Source organism: Diadema antillarum, unplaced genomic scaffold (assembly GCF_040938485.1).
Source record: "Diadema antillarum isolate AM-2024a unplaced genomic scaffold, OU_Dant_1.0 seq00000235_RagTag, whole genome shotgun sequence".
In the NCBI taxonomy this organism is placed as follows: Eukaryota; Metazoa; Echinodermata; class Echinoidea; order Diadematoida; family Diadematidae; genus Diadema; species Diadema antillarum.
Window position 1 is genome coordinate 219,156 of NW_027271284.1, and position 9,324 is coordinate 228,479.

The following is a 9,324-nucleotide window of genomic DNA, read 5'->3' on the forward strand; positions in this document are numbered from 1 at the left end:
TTGAAAGAGAGAAGCACATTTGCTGAACATTTTGTCTGTCTAAATATATCAGTGCGTCGAATTGTAACAACTCGATGCGATAAACATAACCTGTTCTGTTATACGTCTTTGAGTAAGACTGTTTATTCACGATGCCCTTCCCCCTATATTTCTGTGCTTGTAATATGCGTGTTGTTTACTGTGGAAACATTGATGGCCTACAAATACCACTTCAATTTATTACTACTACTACTCGTAGTACTACTACTCGTACTACTACTACTACTGCTACTACTACTCCTACTAGTACTACTACTATTACTACTCGTACTACTACTACTACTGCTACTGCTACTACTGCTACTACTCGTACTACTACTACTACTGCTGCTACTACTACCACTACTACTACTACTACATTGTACTACTATTTTTAACTAGCCTTGCTAGAAGTCACCGTACGAGTTGTCCAAGGGTAACGATAATCGTTATACGAAGAGATGCTTGGTGGTACAAAACTTCAAAATTGCGTTAAACAAATACATACTGCTACTGAACGTTTTCGACGTGCACTCTTCGGAGTAGAAACCGCACGTATGAAACAGGAAGCGCGAACATAACAATATCGTTAATCGTTATACTGTTGGGTGATTGAGCGCTACAAAGTGATGGAAAAGAGCTATAATTCTTCTCACATACATAGATTGCATCACTGTCTGCATTATTTTTTTCTATTTATTATTATCTCTCTTTGTTATCATTGTACTGCCATCGATCTACTCCAGTGGACCGTTTCTGTAATGTTAAACAATTCATGGGTGGTTTTTTCCCCCTAAAGCCTCGTAATAAAGCATTGCATTACCGGCCCCATCCCATTAAGTTTTGTAGGTAGTAATTCACTAAGTTGTTGCTGGGTGGGGCAAGCTTTGTGTTTGCTAAGGGCAACTTTTATAAACAAAGCATGCATAAAATCTGCATACATTGCAGAACAGGTCTATATAAAGCTCAAAGACACGCTCGGGTTGGTAAGATTGATAACAAGTGGTGGCGCTCCCTTCAGTTTGCCCGCAGGGTACGTACAAGTCGTCGTATGGCAACCATCCGTGTACCCCGTGTCCAGCCCACTCCTCAACAGTCTCCACGGCTAGCACGGACCGCATGGACTGCCAGTGTGACCGGGGTTACGTAGAGGACACCGGTATTAACGGAAGCACCTGCCAACGTGAGGTTCCTTCCATCATAGCAACAACGCTATCATTCTTTTTTATGTCACATATCGATGGTTTAGATGTAGAAACTCTGTTTCCAGCACGATCAAACGTACGCGAAGATTTGTCGCTGACCTCCAGCGACCAGGGAGGTGAGCCTCTCACCTCCATGCAGCGACTAAACATTTTCGCGACTATCACAACCAATCGGGGACCACACCCCAATATTTTGATCGGCAACTGGTTGCTGACTGGCTACCGACCGGCTGTTAACCGGTTACCCACCATTGGCAAACCATTTGACTACCAGTTGGAGAGTGCATGCTTTGCCAACGGTTTTCGAACAACAACAAATTTAATTAATTAATTTAATACTTGTTTATTCCTTGTTTATACTTGTTTTGAAATAAACCAATCTTATTCTTTTCGCAGATCATAAGCATATGACCACACTTGTAAACAACACTTACATGTTAATTAGTCAGATGTTGCGATGTGCTAAGTATTAATGGGAGATTTGTAAGATGATATTCTTTTCTTTCTTATCAAATGTTTTCAACTTAGCTGCTGAGTGCCCAGCGTTCAATATTACCGCCAACGACACATCCATATTAATGATACCTCCCGACTGCCCAAGCACTTTCGGCAGCACCTGTACGTTTCAGTGCAAACAGGGGTACCGGATCGTGGGTGCAGACACGAGTTCCCGTTGCCTGGAAACTGGGGATTGGTCGGCCACACCCCCTACGTGTGAGAGTAAGTGCACCGTTGAAAATGTTTCTTCACGATGGTTGTGGGATTATCAGTAAGATGGAGAAAGATTAATTATTCATGCAGGCAAGGAAAATAAAACCTTAAAAAGGACATACCAAGAAGGTATCTTCCCCGGACAAACATATCGTACTTATAGTTGCGTGGGTTATATTTTTCTTTAGATGAAAAGTCTCTAAATAATATCTTAGATAAAAGGTCTTCACTGTTACACCAGTTAATGACGGCATATTTTGCTTTGTTTTTGTTTTCGATGAAAACTTGCCAAAAGAGGAATGAGAAGCCGCATTAAAGGTGAGGTAAAAATAAATATAAAGAGGTCAGATAGAATTCGATCAATTTGGCAAGTGCCTGTTCAAATTATCATGTTGTCTGTTCAAATTATCGTGCTCAAGAACTTGCTCACATTCTAGCAATAATTTAGAATGCTTTCAACAATTTCAATTTTTACTTCAAGTTGGAAGAATCACCATTCAGTATAAGAATTCCTTGCCAGCATTTCGAGCAAATGGGCGACCTTTTGTAATATTATTATAATTGTTATTATCACCGTTCTTATATAGCGCATAATACCTTTGGCAAGGTCTCTATGCGCTTAATATATTTTCAAAACCTCCCATGAGTGCGGCATTAAAGAACAGAATGATGTTAAATGTACTCATCAATTTATTCATTTTATCGTCGATAACTATTTTCATGTGGTAAAACGTGAGCAGAAATTACTTGCAGCGACTTGCCCAAGCCGGAGAACGGTGAAAGTGACTGTGACACGAATGATAACAGCATCGGGACCTTGTGTACCCTGAGATGTGACGATGGGTACCAGCTGGAGGCTTCAGGAGTCGATATTACCACCTGTCGGGAGACGGTCCCTTTTGCCACTGCCGAATGGGACGACCCGCTTGGTGCTTGCCAAAGTGAGGAGTGATACGATCTTTGTTGGAAGTACTGTAGTATTAAAGTTGTGAGAAACGTTGTATTGTTTCTTTCATTCTCCCAAAAAGCCTAACGTGTGGACAGTACATTTAAATATCTTTTCTCTTGTATATTTTAGGATTCAGAGCTAGAGAACACTTTTGATCGTATCACACTTCTGGAGAAGTGGAGCTTGCGAACCGTATGATTTATACCGAAGCTTGGTGATAGTATTCAAGGTGATCGTCACTATGAATAGAATGAAAATTGTTTCTTTTATTCACCCAGAAACCAAATATCTGGGCAGTTTGTTCAACGCATGCCACTAATTTACTTGTCAAGTTTAAGGTTCATGGCTGGTGCACACTTTGAAAAATATAACCTCTCGAGAAATGAAGATTGCTAGTCTTATGCTTTGTGCATTTTGCTCAATGACCATCGGACTTGAATTCGAACCTATGCCAGGTCTAGTGTCCAATAGCCATGTATTTCATCCACACACAATCTTTTGTAGCCAGGAGTACAAATTTGATGAAATATAAATAGTCCGATTGTCAGTAAAGAAAATGATACGTTTTGGAATGTTGAAACGTTATAACACCATGTATAGTAGATGAACTGGGTCTATATCCTTTGTTTGTTTGTTTGTTTTTGCAGTTCTCAGAGGGAACTTGCCATCCAAGTAATAATCAATACTTCCGTCATTGTCTTTACTTGTATATCATGGATTTAGCCAGCCCCTCACGCATGTTTTCGCCCTATATCCACCACCAGACAACACATACCTTATTCCATCTTCTCTACCCCCCCCCCCCTCTCTCTCTCTCTCTCTCAGAGATATCCTGCCAAGGGCTCACGGTTACATCTCCGATGACTATTAGACCAGTGGTCTGCCAGAGCTCTCCCAAGTACGGTCATGTTTGTTCCTATGGTTGTCAGACCGGTTACATACTGAACGGCACTGAAGAGGCCTTCATCAACACGACGTGTCTTGCGAATGGAACTTGGTCCAGCATTCCTCCGATGTCCTGTGAAGGTAAAACTTTTGAGAGCCACTGATCATTCAATATTGATTAATTGATTGATTGATTGATCGATTGATTGATTGATTGATTGATTGATTGATTGATTGATTGAATGATTGATTGATTGAGTTTTGTATTTGTTCGCCTTGTTGCTCTCCATGAAAGCCAAGGTATATATCAATAGGGACTAGCATATAGTATTTCAAATCCCCGGAGAGCAATTCCATGCATATCTCTAATGTGTGATCAGCTGTAGCCCCACGCGCAATATTGCACCAACATGTCTAAAATGGATAGATATGGAGAAGAGATGGAAATTTCAGAAAGGAAAACTTATGTTTGACATTCTGAATGATTCTGCCCCTGTATATCTGCAGAGTATGTTTTCAGCTGCCATGAGTGTACATCGATACAGTACGAGAAACGCTCAAAGTAGAGGTCTAGTTGTACCCAAAGTAAAAACTGAAAGTGGCAGAAAGGCATTTTCTTTTGATGGTGCAATACTTTGGAATAGTTTTCCAAGTGAAGTGAGAAATGCTCAAACAAAGCAAACATTTTGTACTCAGTTTCTGAAAAGTCGGCAATATTAAGATGCTGTATTGGTGATTATCATATACAAGATTACATTTGATAATTTGGTATATGTTTTTTTTTTGTCTTCTTTTTTTTCACAAGCAATATTGTTTTGGTAATGACTTGAAGTTATATACACACATGTGTTTTCTATGGTATGTACAAGTTTGTAGGAATGCAGACCCACCTTTGGTAGTTGTCGGAGAGTATGTGCTGTGGTGACAGGTTTTGTTTTTCTTTTCTTTTCTTTTCTTTTCTTTTCTTTTCTTTTCTTTTCTTTTCTCTTCTTTTCTCTCTTTTTTTTTTTCCTTTCTCTGTTTTGAAGGTCATTCAAATTGCCAGTGGATGAGATAGGTTTTCTGGTTAACTGTTGCACAAAGTGTTGCCATGGTAACAGTACATTTTGAATGAAAAGTCATGTTAAAAAATATGGATTTGGAGTATTTGGTTTGAAATTTGGTATATGTAATTATTATATGATTTAGATGTTTAAATTTTTGTTATGTTAAGTAGTTGAAAAGTGTGTTGCCATGTTAACAACATCATTTGAATGAAAATTATAGAATAATACTGCTTTTTTTTTAGTTTTTGAGTATTTGATTTGAAATTTGGGATATGATATGATCTATGATATCATAGTTGTGTAGATTTTTGTTTCATGTTATACATTGTGTTACCATGGCAACAGCGTTTTCACTGACAAACACAGAAATTACCGATATATTAATTTTTCTCAGATTTTGGGCATTAGACAAGAGATATGATATACAGCTGTATATGTGAATGCCAGTGGGCATTGTATTCGTATTCTTATTCTATGTTGAGTAACATATTATTATGTTCATAAGTTTGTTATTAGTAAGAATATAATAAGATGGTTGCTGGTTGGGTTCATTTCTTCCCGCTTTGGGTGGGGGTATTTATCACTCTCAGTGAAAGTTTTAATTCTTAATGAAATTTATGGTTAATTGTTTGGTTATGATAGTTACGTAGGCCCATCACCATGTTATTATTGCTTGTTTGACTAGTAAGCGTGTAATTGTCAGTGTATAGTTATTGTGTGACTGTATGTAGGGGACTCAGTGGAAGAATTGTACCTGTCCACATACAGTGTGTTGTATTTGATGTATATGTCTCTGTCTGTCAACTGTAATGTTTGTTTGTGCAGGGCCCCCAGTAAGAACAGTACTTGCCTACTGATGGGGCTACCCTGTTGAAAAAAGACTGAATAAATAAATAAATAAATAAATAAACATGACCAAGGAAATGTTGTTACGCTTGTCTTCCAGTCCGTTGCGAGGTTCATAATGTGATTCCGTCATTTTTGTTTTTCCCTCGATAGATAACTTGCCCCCTGAAGTGAGGTGCCCTAGCAGTATCAATGACACCACCGATGATTTAATGCCGACACGAGAAGTAAACTGGATGGTACCTGTGCCGACTGACAATAGCGGCATAAGGCCGGATCTTGTCGGGAGCCACAACCCGCCGCACCACTTCCATATCGGGCTTCAGTTCATTTTTTATTTCCACATCTCAATAAAAGAATCACATGTTGGCAAATGACAAACATGAGACACATAGGAAATATAAAATATACAAAAAAAGTGCACATTATTACATAAAAGACATAAAAATAACAAAGTAATGAGTGTGGAGGAGGCTACATAGGCCATTGGCCTTTCGAGGTAGCTCTCCCAATCAAACAAAGTTATCAGTTATCACAATATACAAATAACAATAAACAAGTAAAAAATTCAAAAAGACAATGTAGAGTGTAGTAATTTCAAGTGGATGGCTAGCAGTGATGGGGAGCTCATCAGAATGAGATTGAAACATTTATTTCCAATAATATAAAAGTAAAACTACATATATATATATATATATTGCATAAAACATCATCATCAAAGAACGAGCATCCCACACACACTGCCAAACCTACCACTTGAATTATTCATTCTATACATTTATCAGGCTTTTAATAAATAATCCCTATATCTACGTTTGAAAGACTTTAGGGTAGGTGATTGTCGTATTTCTAAAGGCATTTCATTCCACAATTTGGGTCCGGTATATTTTATAGTTTTACGAGAGACAGCACATTTCAATAACGGTAAATGAATATTTTGAGAGAATCTAGTATCATAATTATGAAATGATGCATTATACAAAAAGATTTGATTAAATACAGGTGGTAAAAGATCATGATAGAACATATACATAAAAGATCCAGTTTGCAATTTATAGAGTTGTTCAAGCGTGAGTATATTAAGCTTTTGAAATAAAGGTGCACTTGGAGTTCTTGGATGGGAGTGAGTAATAATGCGAATGACTCTTTTCTGTAAAACCACTAATTTATCTGAAAAAAATTTGGCACAGGTGCCCCATATCAAGTTACAGTATGTAAAATATGGTAATATCATAGTATTATAAAGATTTGTCAGAATTCTTAAAGAAACAAAATGTCTCAGTTTACTAAGAACACCTATAACTTGAGAAACTCGACAAACAATATAATTTACATGAGCAGACCAAGACAAAGTGTTATCAATGACCACTCCTAAAAACTTTGTCTGTTGCACCTGATGTATTTGCATATCATTTATATATATTCTAAGCACATTAGGATCAATTCTTCTTTTTTGTTTTGTGAAAATAATATAATTTGTTTTCTTGATATTAATCAATAATCTATTGGTAGTAAACCACAAACTAACCTTAGGAAGTTCAGAAGTCAATATATGTGATATATCATTCATATTTTTTCCCGACAAAAACAGATTTGTGTCATCAGCAAATACTATAGGACATATTTGTTGACTAGCATATTGCACATCATTAATGTATAACAAAAATAAAAGGGGTCCCAAGATAGAGCCTTGGGGAACACCAATAAAAATATCAAGCATTGAAGAATATGAGTTATTGATATACACAAATTGTTTCCTATTCCTTAAGTAACTATGAAACCATCTCAAAACTGAACCTCTGAATCCATAAAAATGAAGTTTTTGAAGGAGAATAGTATGATCTAAGCTATCGAAAGCTTTTGATAAATCTAAAAAAATGCCAAGTGCGATATCACCATTTTCAAAAGTATTGCTAATTTTATTTATAAACTCAAATATAGCCATATAAGTTGAATGTCCAGAACGAAAACCAAATTGTTTATTATAAAGAATATCATTTCTTTCAATAAAAGACATCATTCTATTATATACCAATCTCTCAAATATCTTTGAAAATGCAGGAAGAACTGATATTGGCCTATAATTTGAACATTGAGACTTATCTCCATTCTTATATATAGGGAGTACTTTAGCGATTTTTAATTTTTCAGGAAAAACACCATACTGAAGTGAAATATTAAAAATGTGACACAAGGGGGGTGCAATATAATGAATACAATGTTTCAAAACTTTAGCATCAACTTCATCAAATCCAGGACTTTTACCATCTTTTAAATTTAATGTAATAGTGATAATTTCGGCAGGTGTTACAGCACTAAAAAACATGGAACTTACAAAGTCTCCATGTAAAAATTCACTTGGATTATGATTAACATGAGGCATATTGTTTGCTAAATTTTGTCCAATTGAAACAAAGTATTCATTAAAATTTTCAGCTATTTGACAAGAATCATCCATTATATTTCCATTTACTTCAAATGAACTCATTCTATCATCTTTAATATTCCTCTTCAAAATATCATTAATCACTTTCCAAGTACCCTTCAAATTTTCTTTCACAGAAGAAAACTTGGTTTCGTAATAACTTCTTTTTGCCTTCCGTAATACATTATTAACATTATTACGACATTCCTTATATACTTTTTCACGATATGAGGTAGGGTTTTTGACAAATTTTCTAAAAAGACAATTCTTTTTTGCACATAATCTTTTCAAATCATTATTAAACCATGGTCGATCATTCCTTTTCTTTGCAAATTTAATATTTTTACAAGGAAAATGAAAATTGTATATTTTCACAAATTTTTCAAAAAATGTATCATATAAACCATTTGCATCACAGGAATTAGAGTTCAAAATATCACTCCAATCTACCTGTTGTAATTCCATACAAAAAGAATAAATATTTTCATCATTAATTATCCGTATATTTTTATTAACATGCATTCTTTCCGGCATTATCAAAGAAGTCAATCCAAATATAGGCATATGGTCGCTTACATCATGGGTGATTACCCCAGAGGCATGTACAACATCAATATCATTGACAAATATATTATCTATTAAAGTTGATGACTGACTAGTTACACGGGTTGCTTTTGAAATGAGAGGAGTATAACTGTATGCATTAAAGAGTTGAAGTACACTGGAGGAATCCATATTTGAATCTAAAGAAAGTAAATCTATATTATAATCACCCATGAGGTAACACTCTTTCTTCTCATTTGCAATTTTAAAAAGTACTGGTTCCAACAGACTTGTGAAATTTAAAAGAGAATGACTACCAGGGGGTCTGTAAATAACACCAATAATGACATGTTTATGTTTGAAGTACAATTCTATGAAAATAGACTCAAGAGCATCAGTGAAAACACATAAATCATTTCTAGTCTTATATTTAAAGGCTTCATTTACATAAATACCAACACCTCCACCATGACGTGTGTCTCTACCTCTACCAATAAAAGTATAACCACTAATGTTATAAATAGATGCAAGTGATTCATGGTCAAACAGCCAGGATTCAGTAATCCCTATAACAGAAAACTGAGTTTCAGTCAATTGTAAACATGCTTGCATACTCTCAAAATTCTTTTTTAAACTACGCACATTGAAATGTATATAAGAAAATAAAGAACTGCCATAACTAAATGACTTAACATC